We start from the raw sequence: 16,445 nt of genomic DNA on the forward strand, positions 1-16,445 counted from the left end.
AAATGGCCAGGCCAGTTCTGACCCCAAGCAACTTACTATCTAATGGGGGAAACAACATATCCACCAGGATATACAAGGTAAACACAGAGTAGATTAGAAAGAATAGTACTAGCAGCTAGAGGGGACAGGGAAAGGTACTTGTAGGGGAAGAGCTGAGTCTTAGAGGAAACCAGGAATTCTAGGAGATGAAGGTGAAGAGGGAGAGCATTCTAGAAAGGGGCTAAAGCCCAAGTATAAAGAAATGAGTCTGGTTTACATCAGAAAAACAATGAATAGTAAAGAGACTAGTATGGCTGGACCATATAGAGCTTTTGGAGGAGAGTAATGTGTTTAGAAGGAACCAGGTAATAGAAAGGATTAAATGGGGGAGATGAACTTTGAAAGTTGGATGAGAAGGGGTGGCAGTAGAGAGGTGACATGATTAAGGAAAATCACTTTTAAATGATGCAGTCAGATGAGCAGAGATGGAAAAGCAGTTTATACAGTGTTAACAATATCTTAGAGAAAAACAACTTTGAAAGACTTTAGAATCACAGCAAGATAATGATAAACCAGAAGTCCAAAAGAACAAAAATGAAACATGCCTGTTACTTCCTGATAGAGAAGTAAATTTAAAATGCAGGAAAAAAAATCATTTTCACCGGAGGCTAATGGAGGCATTTATTTTCTTGAACAATTTAGATATGTGTTGAGAAATTTGTTTTAAGAGTTTTCCCCTCAACTGTGGGAGGCAATGAGATGGATAAAATTGTGGGAGAAAAGCACCCAGTTTTGTAGCAGGGTCTCACCCCCAAAATGAGAGATTCAAAACTCCATTCAGTCCAGAAATAAAAAAATAATTTTATTTGAAGAAGAGGTCTATGGTGGTATAATATAGCCTAGAAATTAGTGGAATAGTCTGGGGGCTAACCAGGTAGCCTTAGGTCTGAAGGATAAGCCCAGGAACTAGTAGAGTAACCTCTTGGGAGCTGATGGAATAGCAGCTCTCCAGGTATGGAGTAGCAGCTCCAGGTGCAGAGTAGCAGCTTCTGTTCTCTGTGAATCAGGGTTGGCATAATATTAGGTTCTAGGGGCTAGTTATCTCCTATTTCAAAGAAATCTTCACCTTTCCTAAAAATCCTAGAAAATGGTTATGGCCAAATTCAAGTGGAGGTGTGTTTTGGGGTTTGACATGTCAAGGAATAAGGAGCATGCACAAGTTTGGGGGATTCATCTGGAATGCCAGAGTCTCCAGTACACAGATCCCTTCTTCCACCATTGTCCTGGGTAACTGATCAATCTGCATTTCATGTTTAACTAATGCTGAAACTATAGGTTTTGTAGTTGGTGTGTAACTGGTGAGAAATACAAGGTTTTAGAGTATGAGGATCTTGTTCCTGTTACTACCCATCATTGCCTGCTGTCTGCTTCCATCAAAATAATTAAACAATTTTTAAAATGTTAATCCTTGGAGGGGGAAATTACGAGAAATTCTTTTTTAAAAGAAAGAAAATAAATTTCAAAGCTCTTGTACAGGATGGATTTGGAGCAACTTGCAATGTCCAGGTAAATTTTTATGAGAACCTTAACTATGGTAGCAACTGTTTGAGTGGCCAGAGAAAGAAATTACAATATTTTACAAGTGATTGGACATGTGGAGTAAGCAAGAGAAAGGGATAGAAAATGACACAATAATTGCTTTAAAGGATATCAGGATATGCTCAATGGTAACACAGAAGTGGTAGTAACAAAATTGTTCTGTTTATATACCTCTTCAGAATGTTTTTGTTTTCTTCTTTGAATTTTTAAAAATGTATTGATGCATTCTCTCTCTCTCTCTCTCTCTCTCTCTCTCTCTCTCTCTCTCTCTCTCTCTCTCTCTCTCTCTTCCATGTCTATCCTTCCACACTAACCCTCTGCCCCTACCATCATTCCAATTAGGGAGCTGAGTTGTAAGCCCCTCCCAGAAACTCCATTTGAGGGAGGCACCTAGGTCATCCTCTTCATTTCCCACAGAGGCACTCCTTTGGACCTCATCATCTGCCTACATTGAATACTTTACCTTCTCTCTTCCCTTTCAGCTTCTTTTTCTGTGTAGTTTTCCTTATAAGATTATAAGCTCCATGAGGACAACAACTTTCTTTTTTTATATTTGTCTCCTGGGCAATTAGAACAGTACTTGGCACATAGTAGGCATTTAATAAATATTTATTGACATTGATTCACTCCTCCTCTCCCAATTCCTCTCTTGTAATATATGTGTACTCAAAGAAAATAAATCAACATATTGGCCATCTCTGAAAATGTATGTTTCAATGTGCCCCTCCAGGCCATCATTTTTCTGCATCTCATCTACATTTACTATTTTTTTACTATTGGGTTTTTGTTTTTGTTTTTTTAGTTTTTAAAACATTATTTTATTTGGTCATTTTCATACATTATTCATTGGAAACAGATAATTTTCTTTTCCTCCCCCCCACCCTTCCCGTCTGGGTATCACATGTGTCCTTGCTCTGAACTCATTTCCTTGTTGTTGGTATTTGCATTAGGGCGCTCATTTAACGTCTCTCCTTGATCATGTCCCCTCAACCTCTGTAGTCAAGCAGTTGCTTTTCCTATGTGTTTTTACTCCCTCAGTTTGTCCTCTGCTTGAGGATAGTTTTTTTGTTTTTTCTGTTTTTTTTTTTCTCGTAGATTGCTGCAGATTGTTCAGGGACATAGTAAAGCCATTAATGGAGAAGTCCATTACATTCTCTTGTACCACAATGTGTCAGTCTGTGTACAATGTTCTCCTGGTTCAACTCCTCTCACTCTGTATCACTTCCTGGAGGTTGTTCCAGTCTCCATGGAATTCCTCCACTTTATTATTCCTTTTAGCACAATAGTATTCCATCACCAACATATACCACAATTTGTTCAGCCATTCCCCAATTGAGGGGCATCCCCTCATTTTCCAATTTTTGGCCACCACAAAGAGTGCAGCTATGAATATTCTTGTACAAGTCTTTTTCCTTATTATCTCTTTGGGGTACAAGCCCAGTAGTGCTATGGCTGGATCAAAGGGAAGACAGTCTTTTAGAGCCCTTTGGGCATAGTTCCAAATTGCCCTCCAGAATGGTTGGATTAATTCACAACTCTACCAGCAATGAATTAGTGTCCCTACTTTGCCACATTCCCTCCAGCATTCATTACTTTCCATAGCTGTTATGTTAGCCAATCTCCTGGGTGTGAGGTGATACCTCAGAGTTGTTTTGATTTGCATCTCTCTGATTATAAGGGATTTAGAACACTTTTTCATGTGCTTATTAATATTCTTGATTTCTTTGACTGCAAATCGCCTATTCATGTCCCTTGCCCATTTTTCAATTGGAAAATGGCTTGTTTTTTTGTACAACTGGTTTAGCTCTTTATAGATTTGAGTAAGTAGACCTTTGTCAGAGGTTTTTGTTATGAAGATTGTTTCCCAATTTGTTGCTTTCCTTCTAATTTTAGTTACATTGGTTTTGTTTGTACAAAAGCTTTTTAGTTTGATGTAGTCAAAATTATTTATTTTGCATTTTGTGACTCTTTCTAAATCTTGCTTGGTTTTAAAATCTTTCCCTTCCCAAAGGTCTGACATGTATACTATTCTGTGTTCACCTAATTTACTTATAGTTTCCTTCTTTATATTCAAGTCATTCACCCATTCTGAGTTTATCTTGGTGTAGGGTGTGAGGTGTTGATCCAAACCTAATCTCTCCCACACTGTCTTCCAATTTTCCCAGCAGTTTTTATCGAATACTGGATTTTTGTCCCAAAAGCCGGGGTCTTTGGGTTTGTTATAGACTGTCTTGCTGAGGTCATTTACCCCAAGTCTATTCCACTGATCCTCCTTTATGTCTCTTAGCCAGTACCAAATTGTTTTGATGACCGCTGCTTTGTAATATAGTTTGAGATTTGGGACTGCAAGGCCACCTTCCTTTGTATTTTTTTCATTATTTCCCTGGATATCCTTGATCCTTTATTCTTCCAAATGAACTTAGTTATGGTTTTCTCTAATTCAGTAAAATAGTTTTTTGGTAGTTCAATGGGTATGGCACTAAATAGATAGATAAGTTTGGGTAGGGTAGTCATTTTTATTATGTTAGCTCGTCCCACCCATGAGCAATCAATGTTTTTCCAATTGTTTAGATCTAGTTTTAATTGTGTGGAGAGTGTTTTGTAGTTGTGTTCATATAGTTCCTGTGTTTGTCTCGGCAGATAGATTCTTAAGTATTTTATATTGTCTAGGGTGATTTTAAATGGAATTTCTCTTTCTAATTCTTGCTGCTGAACTGGGATGGAGATACCTAGAAATGCTTATGACTTATGTGGGTTTATTTTGTATCTTGCAACTTTGCTAAAGTTGTTGATTATTTCTATTAGCTTTTTGGTTGATTCCCTATGATTCTTTAAGTGAATCATCATATCATCCGCGAAGAGTGACAGCTTGGTCTCCTCACTGCCAATTTTAATACCTTCAATTTCTTTTTCTTCTCTAATTGCTACTGTTAGTGTTTCTAGTACAATGTTAAATAATAAAGATGATAATGGGCATCCTTGTTTGACTCCTGATCTTATTGGGAAGGCTTTGAGTTTTTCCCCATTGCAGATGATGTTTGCTGATGGTTTTAGGTATATACTGTTTATTACTTTTAGGAAAAGCCCTTCTATTCCTATACTTTCTAGTGTTTTCAATAGGAATGTGTGTTGTATTTTGTCAAAGGCTTTTTCTGCATCTATTGAGATAATCATGTGATTTTTGTCGGTTTGCTTGTTAATAATTATGTGGATGGTTTTCCTAATATTGAACCATCCTTGCAATCCTTGTATGAATCCTACTTGGTCAGAGTGAATAACCCTTGTGATGACTTGCTGGAGTCTTTTTGCTAGTATCCTATTTAAGATTTTTGCATCTATATTCATTAGGGAGATTGGCCTATAGTTTTCTTTCTCTGTTTTTAGCCTGCCTGGCTTTGGGATCAGTACCATGTTTGTGTCGCAAAAAGAATTTGGTAGAACCCCTTCTTGGCTTATTCTGTCAAATAGTTTGTATAGTATTGGGGTTAGCTGTTCTTTGAATGTTTGATAGAATTCATTTGTGAATCTGTCTGGACCTGGGGATTTTTTCTTAGGGAGTTCTTTGATGGTTTGTTCAATTTCTTTTTCTGATATGGGGTTGTTTAGGTAATTTATTTCTTCTTCCTTTAGTCTAGGCAATTTATATTTTTGTAAGTATTCATCCACATCACTTAGATTGCCATATTTTTTGCCATGTAATTGGGCATATTAGTTTTTAATGATTGCCTTGATTTCCTCTTCATTAGAGGTGAGGTCTCCCTTTTCATCTTGGATACTGTCAATTTGGTTTTTTCCTTTCCTTTTTTTAATTAGACTGACTAGTACTTTGTCAATTTTATTTGTTTTTTCATAGTAGCAGCTTCTAGTCTTATTTATTAAATCAATAGTTCTTTGACTTTCAATTTTATTAATTTCTCCTTTGATTTTTAGGATTTCTAATTTAGTCTTCATCTGAGGGTTTTTAATTTGTTCACTTTCTAGTTTTTTAATTTGCATGCCCAATTCATTGACCTCTACCCTTCGTAATTTGTTTATATATGAACTCAAGGATATAAATTTCCCCCTGAGTAATGCTTTGGCTGCATCGCATAGGTTTTGAAAGGATGTCTCACCGTTGTCATTTTCTTCAATGAAGTTATGGCTTCTATGATTTGTTCTTTAACTAACTGGTTTTGGAGAATCATATTGTTTAATTTCCAATTAATTTTTGATTGATCTCTCCATGTACCCTTACTAATTATTATTTTTATTGCATTGTGGTCTGAGAAGATTGCATTTATTATTTCTGCCCTTTTGCACTTGTTTGCAATGATTTTGTGCCCTAGTACATGGTCAATTTTTGTGAATGTGCCATGTGGCGCTGAAAAGAAGGTGTATTCCTTTTCATCCCTATTTATTTTTCTCCATATGTCTACTAACTCTAATTTTTCTAAGATTTCATTTGCTTCTCTCACCTCTTTCTTGTTTATTTTTTGATTTGATTTATCTAGTTCGGATAGGGGAAGGTTCAGATCTCCCACTAGTATAGTTTTTCTATCTATTTCATCCTTGAGCTCCTCTAGTTTCTCCTTTAAAAATTTGGATGCTCTGCCATTTGGTGCATACATGTTGAGTACAGATATTTCCTCGTTGTCTATACTGCCTTTTATCAGGATGCAATTACCTTCCCTATCTCTTTTAACTAGATTTATTTTTACTTTGGCTTTGTCAGATATCATGATTGCTACTCCTGCCTTCTTTTTATCATTTGATGCCCAATAAATTTGGCTCCATCCTCTTACTTTCACCCTATGCGTATCTACCTTCCTCGTGTGTGTTTCTTGCAGATAGCATATGGTAGGGTTTTGGATTCTAATCCACTCTACTATTCGCTTGCGTTTTATGGGTGAGTTCATTCCATTCACATTCAGAGTTATGATTACTAGCTGTGTATTTCCCAGCATTTTGATTTCTACTCCTGGTCCTGCCTTTTCTTCTTTCACTATTTCCTTCTACACCAATGTTTGTTTATAGTCAGTCCCCCTAGTTTCCCCCCTTATTTTACTTCCCTTTCTACCCCCCTCCCTTCTAATTCCCTCCCTTATTTTCCCCTGTAGTTTTTTTTTAATTTCCCCCCCCCACCCTCTCCCTCCCTTTTACTGCTTCCCTCCCCACCAGTCCGATTTTTACCCTTCTACTCCCCTATAGGGCACAAATCTATTCTCTTCCCCAATGGATTGGATTGTTCTTCCCTCTTTGGGTCAGTTTCAAAGTACGTAAGAGTTGAGTATTTCCTATCTTCAACCTCTTTACCCTTCCATTGTATCGATGTTCTCCCCCCTCCCGCCATGAACTTCTTTGTGACATATAAATTTACTCCCATTTTTCTTTTCCCATTTCTTTTAGTCATAACCTCTTTTTTTTAGCTCCAGTCATGTATATATATATATATATATATATATACATACACATGTATATGTATTTATGTATGCATATATCTATATACCTATTTATGTTTTATCCTTTCATCCTATACAGTTTGTCACTGTTCCCTCTGAGTGTAATTTTTCTAGCTGCTCAGGTGATAGCAACAGTTTTTAAGAGTTACCAATGACCTCTTTTCTTATAGGGATACATATCATTTTAACTTATTGAGTCTCTTAAAAATTTTTTGTTGTTGTTTTGTTTGTTTTTTCCCCTTTTTTTAAATTACCTTTTGATGATTCTCTTGAGTTCTGTGGTTGGACATCAAGTTTTCTGTTCAGGTCTGGTCTTTTATTTATGAATGCTTGGAATTCTTCTGTTGTGTTGAATGACCATACTTTCCCCTGTAAGAATATAGTCAGTTTTGATGGGAATTTTATTCTTGGTTGTAGACCTAGTTCCCTTGCTTTCTGGAATATCGTATTCCATGCCTTTCGGTCCTTCAATGTGTATGCAGCCAGATCCTGTATTAACCTCACCGTGTTTCCATGGTATCTGAATGGCTTCTTCTTGGCAGCTTGTAATATCTTTTCTTTCATCTGATTGTTTTTGAATTTGGCTATAACATTTCTTGGTGTTGTCAGTTGGGGATTAAATACAGGGGGTGATCTGTGGATTCTTTCAATCTCCACTTTCCCCTCTTGTTCTAGGATCTCGGGAGAGTTTTCCTGGATAATTTCCTCTAGTATTATGTCCAGGCTTTTTCTTTTGTCGTGGTCTTCTGGTAGTCCAATTATTCTTAAATTGTCTCTTCTTGAACAATTTTCTAAATTGTCTGTTTTGTGAATGAGATGCTTCACATTTTCCTCAATTTTTTCATTCTTTTTGTTTTGTTTTATAGTGTCCTGCTGCCTTGTGAGATCACTTAATTCCAATTGTTGTATTCTGGTTCTTAAAGATTGGATTTCATCTCTGGCTTTTTGGTCATCCTTTTCCTTCTGGTCTGATTTTCTTTGAAGATCGTCTTTCATCCTCTTTACCTCGTCTTTCATCTCCTTTGCCTCATTTTCTAGCTGGTTGATTTTGGCTTTCAAGACACTATTTTCTCGTTTTAGTTCAAGTGCCTCTGTTTCCAGATGACTTATCTTAATTTTTAAGTTCTTTTCCCAATTGTCTTCAGCCTCTCTTAGTTGTGTTTTGAGTTCTTCCACAGCCTGTATCCAATTCACTGGGATTTCTGGTTTATCATTTGCTGATCTCTCCCCCTCTGTTCCATTTGCTGAGTAGTAGCTGTCTATTGTAGTTTTTTTCTTCTTTTTCTGTTGTTTGCTCAAATTCACCCCTTCTTTACTCCCCGTATTTGTCTGTGCTCTTATTCCTCTCATTTTTTTGTTTTTGGGGGACTTCTATCAGTCTCCCCTCTTGGAGCTTTAACAGAAGATCTCTTGGTGTAGTCTCTGGGGGGAGGATTGTTGGGGGTTTTAGCTTCCCTGTCCTCTGGAGGCTTTTGATTGGCTTAAAGTACAGCAGTCAATGAGGATGGGTGGGGAGCCTGGGCTTCCCTGTGGTTCTGGAGACTTGATGGGATTAAGTTCAGCTTGGTTGGGCTGGGTTTGCTCTGAGTTCTAAACTTCCTGGATGGCTGGAGCAAATATGGAGGATCTCCAAAGCTCTGGCCAGGCTGCCAGGTCTATGCTCCTTCTAGGCTGCCATCTTGACTCCGCCTCTAGGTTTCTGTTCTTTCAGAAGACCCTGCTCTCTAAGGGAGGAGGGGTTGTGGCTTCCCTGGGCTCCTGATGGGATAAGGTTCAGCTGGTGTGGGCCGAATGATCCTGGAACCAAAAAACTTCCTCTTCCACAATCTGTGTTGAATGCCCAGAGACTGGCCCAGGTTGCTTTCAAGGTAAGCCCTTCAGAGTAACCCATTTGCAGGCCCTGAAGTTTCTGTCCTTTCAGAAGCTCTGAGGGCTCCTGATGGGATTGGGTTCATCTGGTGCCCTAAAGCTGGAACTTCCCTTGAGACTCAGATGGAAGGACCCAGCCAGGGGGCTACAGGCCTCCCCCTTCTCTCTTTGTTTCCCTGCCGTCTGTGTTGGGTGCCCTGGAAACTGGCTCATGTTGCTTTCAAGGCGAGTCCTTCAGAATAGCCAACCCTGAGGCCTTTTTGCCGGCCCTGAGGTTCCCATTGCTGCTGTGGGCTCAGCACTCTGTGTTGGGGGGGATGGGTCCTGGGACCTTCCTTCTTCCTACCCCTTAGATCCGAGTGATCTAGGGTTCTGGCTTTTGGGGGGGCCGTACCTTTTGATCCAGGTCCAGGAGGAGGGTTCCCCGGGTCTGTCCTGTTGTTCTGTTTGAATTTAGGTGTCCTGGGAGCATTCAGTTTGTGATTGGTAAGGAAGGGTTTTCAGAGGTCTGAACTTTCACTGCTTCTAAGCCGCCATCTTGACCGGAAGTCCCTCTTTACTATTGTTTTTTGCTACTTTCTATAGTCTATTTTTTAAAAGAATTTTCAAATTGATTACTACTTCAAGTTTTGCTTGCTTATTCTCACATCTTATTCTTCTCACATTTTATGGTAAGGATGAGAATTAATGAGTCAATTATACCTCAAAATAAGCAACTAAATGGTTACCTTGAAACATTTGTTCAGGGGAAGAAGAGCTGTGAACTAGGTATGAACAAGATCTAAACATTTTTTGAATCAATCAGGTCTCTAGACAAAATTTGAAAAATCTTTTCTTAATTAGAAGTCCTTGAAAGCCATTTGGTGAAATGGAATTTCACCATGAAGTTTATTGCTATGAGCTGAGGAAATTTGGTCATACCCTCTAGACCTCAAATATGGAATTTGGACCTCTTGAAGCCAAGGTTCTTTTACCCAATAGCTCATCCCCAGATGATTCCTTCTCTGGGATTTGACTGAAGAGCTCTTCCACTAAGCTACCAGACTCATGAATTTTTGGTCCTGCATTACCATTTTGGGGAGGAGAGACAAAGCAAAAATCTTGCTGAAGAGGAAGAATTTGAGATATACTCTTCAATCTGAAGTTGTTAGAATTATATTTTACAGTTTTCAGACTACAATAATGGAAATAATATGATTTGGAATTTACAACATGGAAATGCCTTCTGTGGCCTTAATCATAGCACATGTGTGTTAAAATCTGGAAACCTATAGCTAACAAAAAGGCTTTGTCTAGCAAAGCTATGGATGTTTTAAATTTGAACCAAGTTGACTGGCTTTGAAGACCAGCTCCACCTTAGTTATTATTGCATCATTGGTGATAATTAGTCAGAATAAGAATTGAAGCAAAAAGTATCATAGTAATCTAGGTCGAGTGAAGGATATCAGATTATTTTCTATGACATAATTTTTTTAAATGCCAAGTATAGTCAAACAATAGTCACATCTTCTTTGTTTGAAGGTAAGTTAATATATGAGAATTTTTCAAAACATTTTATTTTTTAAAAAATTAATAGCTAAAATTCATGCCTCTGAATCTATCTGTGTTTCATACCATTATGATATGAGAACCATTTCATTTCCATTTTTCTTCTGGTTGTAATATTTTGGTTTTTATCCTTGAATGTCTTTGGGGCTTTGTGAAGATTAAATTAACTTTCCCTGCCAATTTTTAGATTTAATCACCAAAAGTGTAAGCACCCCACTCACAATTGAATGGGGGAAATCTATGACCCATGTGTGCAATAGTGGGTGACGAATCAGAATTGACTGACTGCCCCCTGGCCAGTCCTAAGCCCTAGCTGTAATTGGTAGACATAAAACTGGAGGAAGGCACAGAAAGTGATGCAAAAGAAGTGTCTTTAAAAAGGAGTTACAACTTCTTGTGGGGACTTCTTCTGGAGTTCTGAGTTCGAGTTGGAGGCTGGTGAAGAATCTGCTCACTGGACCTGAGACCTTAGACTTGGTGAGACTGTCTTTGAATCTCTCCCTTTGGACTGACATGTAGTGAGTGAAAGAACTGGCTCCTTTTCTGGATTTTCTGAGTAGACTAGCCTCAGGACAGACCTATCCTCTTGAGAGAGGCTCCCTACATCCCCAGGTCGTCAGCTACAAGGGCTGAGGCCTCTCCAGTTAAGGACTAAACTCCCCTGCCTGTTTTTGAGCCAGGGGTTAGAGCAAAATACTTAGTGCTTAGGCTAAATATCTTACCCTATCCTCTCTCTGATTTTCTTACTTTCACTCTTTCTATATTTTGTAAATAAATTGTTAAATAAATCTCTTGGAATTAATTAAAATTCCTGGTGACCCTGTTCTTAAATAATCCAGTCCAACCTTAAAAAAAAACTCAGCTTTTCTACCCCCTTACAGTTGAGTTGGATTAGTTTGTTTAGTTGGATATTTTGCCAAGCTTTCTTTGAATTCTTTTTACTCTTCACTGCTTCTCTTTACTTTATTAGATAGTACTACTCATAATTACTTATCATCCTTCCTAAGATTATATAAATAAGTATATATTTTAACCAGTGTTACCTTTGGAAGCAGTCTCTCCCTCCACTCTTTTCTCTTAGAATCCAGCTTCCAACCTTATCATTCTATCAAAACTTCTCTCTCCAACATTATCAATGTTTTTAGTTTTTAGTTGCCAAACCCAGTAGCTTTTTCTCAATCCTCATTCTCCTCGACCTTTCTGTAGCCTTTGACGCTCTTTATCACTTGAAACTCTTGATAGTTTCTCTAGATTTTCAGGACACTACTCTTATCTGGTTTTAACTCCTACCTATCTAACTGTTCTCTCTCTCTCCTTTGCTTGATCCCTCAGATCACACCTTCTAACAATAGGTGTCTCCGAGAGTTTTGTCATGGATGCTATTCCCTTCTCCTTCTAAACTACTTCACTTGGTGATTTATTTCATCAGCTCCCATAGATTTAATTACTGACTCTTATGTTGATAATTCTTAAATTTACTCATCCTGCTCATCTTTCTGCTGACTTTCAACCTTGCATCTACAACTGCCTTTCAGACAAATCAAACATCTTAAATTCAATATGTTCAAAAGAAATCTCAATATCTTTCACTCTAAACCCTTCCAGTCCCTCCTATCTTCTCTTTTATGGTAGAGGGCAAACCATTCTCCATAATCCAATCCATCTTCCTTCCATTCAGCCACTAAAATGATTTTCTTAAAATGCAGGCCCTATCAAAAAATATTCCTACTCAATAAACTCTAGTAGCTTCCCTCTGCCACTATGTACAAATAAAAAATGCCCTATTTAGCATCCAAAGCCTTCCATTATACTATAGACAATGTTCATGTAATTTCTGTTTTCTACACACAAAGTCCTCATCATAAAATGGAAGTAACCTAGTGTATTTGGTAACTCTAAGGTCTAGATTTTTCAAAGTCAAGCCAAAAGAAAAGAAGCTTGAAGATGTTATAACCCTCTTAGTGGCCAGTGATTTTTCTATGGCATTGTCATTGTAGTATTTAGATTTTCTAACTCAGACTTTTAATGTAATAAGCAAATGACATAGTTTTTTTCTAGATTTTTATTCAATGGAGCTGGAACAGGGAAGCAGAATTATGTAAAATTTGTCAAAAAAAAAAATCAGTAAATTTTGTAGACCAAGGTCTAGGTTTTCAAAAGTCAAGACCAAAGCGAAGGAGCATGCAGACCATCCTTGCAAATTGTCAGTGAGGTGATTAATGTAAAATGAAGCAAGTTACATACCCTTCTAAACATGACTAATGTGATAAGGGAGTTTGCTATATCCTGGGCTTGTTTGTCACACAAGATTGGCTTTTTATTTGGCAAAAGTATTTGGGATCATTTTTCAGATTTTTATTCAATGGAGCTAGGTGGTTGGGAAGTGCCTTCACTGGTCTAGGTTATTTAAAACCAAGCCAAAAGAATAGAAGCCTGAAGACTAATGTTGCCACTATCCTATTGCCAGGGATGTAATTAAAATGCAGCTAGTAACATACTGTTTGGAGAATGATCAGTATAGCAAGGCATTTTTCTAATCTTGTTTGTAAAATCACTGTCTTTTAATTTAGCAAAGGTATTTGGGGGGCATTTTCTAGATTTTTGTTTGGTGGCTCTGGCAGTGCTAAAATGCCATTTGGAAAAAGAGAATTAGAGAAATTAGAGAATTGTATTCAGAAAAATGTATTTCTTTGTGAAAAGAAATACATATATTTGTTGGTTAAAACAGTTTATGTATTTCTTTGTAAAATTGTAAATATGTTTCTTTGTAAAAAAAAAAGTACATAGATTTATTAGTTGAAAAATATATAAATGATTTTACCAATTGTACAGTAAGGAGGAGAGATCCTACTTTTGAGAAGTCAGGCTGATTGACAAATCCAGCCTGAAGAGCAGTGGAGGAGGGACGAAGAGAATGCTGATAGTCTAAGGAGAATAGAACTTTGAAGCCAACTGACAGATGTACTTCCAGCCTGGGAAGTGAAGAAGGAAGGTGGATTTTCTGGAAGCTGAGCCAAGAGCCCATCCATTTGGGACCTGTCTTCCTTCTGGGACCCCAAAATACCTCCACTGAGAGGTACCTTAACAACAACTACCTGAATTCTCAAGAAGGATTTAGTTTGGACTCACTCTGGCCAGAGCCAACCAGATCCTTCCCTGGGATCTCTCTCTCCCTTACCTGTTCCTTGAACAGTACCTTAGGATTTAGTTAGCTTTAAGAGTGAGATCAAGAAGCAGTTGGCAAAAGGAGAAGCCAGGGCCCCAAAGTCTCTGGCCTCCAGACTCTGAAGGCCAATCTGCCAGAGGGGTAACCCTTAGGGCTCCCCTTCACCCACTTCCCTTTTTCCCTTACACCTCTGCCATTACCTGCCTCACTTAACCCCAAATAAACCATGTGGAAATATTTGGACTTTGGCTTTAGGACTGTCTTAAATATCAAACAAGGAGATTAGGATCTCACAAGGAGGGGATTGGTTCCAAATTCCTGTAACTCAGTATTTCTGACCAAGGAAACTGCCTTTCATTCCTTGACAGTTGGCCATACCTAAAACCCTCGAAGCCGACAGTTGATGTCCCCTTGGGAGGTGGAAATTACAAGAGGTCATCTTGTCTCACAGAGATTTGACCTCAAAAGCCCTGAGCTCTTCTGAGGGAGGCATAGGACCACCTCATTGAATCAATCCCTCTCCAGTCCCCCATACTCCATTTCTCAAAACAACATCTCATTGGAGTCACATCCTTTCCAAGGAGACAGTACCTGGCTTACCTCTCCCCATAAGTACAGGAGGAGAAAACAATCCCTTCACTTTCTCTCCCCTCTTTCACTCCTTCCTTTTATCTCCTCCATTACCCAAATTCTGAAGATAAATTGATGAATATGTTGATTTAAAATTAGGATAAAACCAATTGTTGCATGTTTTTCAATTATTTATTTGTTTAAAGAAAATCAAATAAATAATTGAAAAACATGCACAAGCAAACAAAACAAACCAGAGGCCCAAAGACCATCCTTGCCAATTGCCTACTGTTAAATTTATGGTTGGAATGAATATATTTAATTGGTCACCAGGGATTTAATTACTAAATCCCAAAAATGAATTGCTAAAACCAGAATGGAATTTATAGTAGTTTATTTTACAATAGAGGGAAAATATTAAGTAAGAGAGAAAGAGAAAAAAAGGAGAGAGAGAGAGAGAGAGAGAGAGAGAGAGAGAGAGAGAGAGAGAGAGAGAGCGCGCACTCCAAAAAAGACTTCCTCTGAGTCAGGTAGGAATTCAAATGCCAGGCAGCGTAAAGGAGCTCAAGACAATGGTCCTTTTCCGAAAAGCCAAGGAAAGAAAGTCAGCCTTTACACTCACTATGTGTCAGTTCAATCAGCAGATTCTATATTAGCCTCAACTTCAGTAGAACTGCTTCTTACAGGCAATTCCACTCCAAGTATGTCTTCACTCCAAGTGTCTCTCTCCACTTCAAGTGTATCTCTTCATTTCAAGTGTCTCTCTTCATACCAAGTCTCTCTCTTCACTCCAAGTATCTGTGTATGTCTGTGTTTCCACTTTTAAAGACCTTTTTCTCTTGTGTCACTTCCCCTAAATTTTTACGTCTACCAATCACAGCCAGTGCTCCACTCCAGGAATGCCCACTCATGATATGTGGGTCGCAGACCTCCCACTCAGTGTATGAAATGGGTGTTCATACCTTTCTGTGTTTAAAATCCAAAGTGGGTAGGTCTCCATACTCAGCTTTAAGTACTGTGCTTACATTTGGGGGGATTGAAATCTAAAAATAGATAGGGAATTACAATTTAATCTTCACAATCGAGGAAGAGCTAAGTACCTTCATAGTTACAATCAGGGGAGAGCAAAATCCAATCTTCACACTACTGCCATGGGTGATTAATTTAAAACATAGAGTGTTACATAGCATGGCCAATATAACAAAGAAATTTTCTTGTCCAGACTTGTTTTTAATATGAATTTGGCAAGGGTATTTGGAGTCATATTTTAGATTGCTGTTCTATGAGAGAATTACTGGGGAAAAAAATTTTTGGAAAAATTGGCAAATATGCAAAGGTGTATTTTTTTGAACATTAGCTGTATAGACTTGTTTGCTGAAATAAAATGAATACACTTTTATGAAAAAATCAATAAATATTTTCATTAAAATAAAAAGTGAAATGACTAGTTCAATTGGTCAAATGATTGAGTGAAAAGAGGGCAAGTATTTCCCTCTTTGGGGGGGGAGGGTTTCTTCTGCTCCCCATCCTGTAGATCAAGGATGACAATTTGTATAAGGACTAAGAATGGGGACCTGACCCCATTTTAATCTGTTTTATAACTCTAATGTCTAGTTTTTTAAAAGTCAAGCCAAAAGTGTAAAAGCCTTCATAATTTTCTTGAAAACTACCTACTTCCAGGGAAATTATTAATTTAAAAAAGCAACGAGTTACATATGACTCTTTGCATAGCCGAGTGTGATGATTAAAATAGTGGGAGTCATAAACTGTTACAGATAAAAGAGTGGTTGGCTTAAATTGTGACCGCAGAAAATATGGTTTCAAGACAGTGTCTTGTTTTAAATCAAATATAAGGTGGTCACCAGGGAAAATTTCCCAAATATTAAATATACCCAAGTCAGCTGGGTTTTATAGAGACTTTAATTAATACAAATGAGGAATTAATGAAAGAGAGAGAGAGAGAGAAAGGAAATAATGAGAAAAGGGGCTAGACCAGCCTAGGCCAGCATGAGCCAGCCTAGGCTGAAAACCTAAAGAGAGAGATCAGTCAGTCTTTTATCCACTCACCACAAGATTTGTCCAAGCAAGATTCTAGTGTTCAGAGAGACACCAGCTGCCTCCTCCAATTCAGCTTTTCCCAGCTGAATCTCTCGCAACCTCCTTTTTGACCTCTTTTTAAAGGGAATTTTCTCCTATGTCATCTCCCCTAAGTTCTCACATCTACCAAATCATAGTAGACGTTTTTCCAAAGGACAGACCATTCTTAATTCACACCT

Source organism: Monodelphis domestica, chromosome 1 (assembly GCF_027887165.1).
Source record: "Monodelphis domestica isolate mMonDom1 chromosome 1, mMonDom1.pri, whole genome shotgun sequence".
In the NCBI taxonomy this organism is placed as follows: Eukaryota; Metazoa; Chordata; class Mammalia; order Didelphimorphia; family Didelphidae; genus Monodelphis; species Monodelphis domestica.